This window comes from Pygoscelis adeliae, unplaced genomic scaffold, assembly GCF_000699105.1.
Source record: "Pygoscelis adeliae isolate BGI_AS28 unplaced genomic scaffold, ASM69910v1 Scaffold1444, whole genome shotgun sequence".
Lineage (NCBI taxonomy): Eukaryota > Metazoa > Chordata > Aves > Sphenisciformes > Spheniscidae > Pygoscelis > Pygoscelis adeliae.
The window spans coordinates 6,383-7,138 of NW_008824638.1; the positions used below are offsets into that span (position 1 = coordinate 6,383).

The window sequence follows — 756 nt, forward strand, 5'->3', positions numbered from 1 at the left end:
TAGGAAGAGAAAACTTACCAACCGCGCCAGCCCATGAGACCCCATGTCCAGCCGGAGGGAACGCCTGCCAGCAGCCAGCTGGACCGCTCACACCAGCACGATTGGTAGGTTTGCTCAGAGACGGCTCCTTCGCTTCTCACAAGAATTTATTTACTTTGGAAACTGTGCCACTATCTTCAATATTCTACAAGAGATATAAAGGGGAGAGATGTGGTTTTTTTTTTTTCCCTTCCTAACCGGGACAAGCCCTTCTCCTCGGGGAGCTGCCGGGCAGTCCTCCGCAGGATCCACGGATTCCAGCTCAGCTGAGGAGCCCGGGACAGAGGCAAACCCTGCCGAGAAGGCACCTGCCAGCCTCACAGCCACAACCAACGCCCCGTCCTGCAGCTCGAGCAGCGCGGGCACTTCTACGCACTTCAACTCCCTTTCGGGGGGGGGGTCTGGAAAGTTTTGTATATTTTAGAGCACAATTTCAAGCCCTATCACCATGATATCCTTGTTACCTTCTCACGGCCCCCCTCTGAGAGGGGAAATACCACACCAACTTACAGACGGGGCACAAGCCTTCAGTCCAGGTTCTCCAACTGCAGGGGAGCCTCTGCTCCCCAAAATAACCCTTCCCACCTGCCCGATGGATCTTTTTGGGGGGGGCACGGGGAGGTGAACGCGATCCTAACTTTCAGCACTCGGTTTAAGCCAATTGACACACCTGATCCGAGTTGCCGGGGTTTTAATTAGCACCTTGAGCGTGAAGGT

General features: G+C 54.8%; 1 protein-coding gene across 1 annotated transcript in view; it reads right to left on the reverse strand.

The window, feature by feature from the left end:
* The window catches only part of SP2 (Sp2 transcription factor), a gene marked incomplete at its 3' end in the record, with an annotated part of 6,531 nt that extends 6,315 nt beyond the window's left edge, over positions 1-216 (reverse strand). The window contains 1 exon segment of the mRNA XM_009322383.1: positions 19-216.
* Between the last annotated feature and the right edge of the window lie 540 nt (positions 217-756).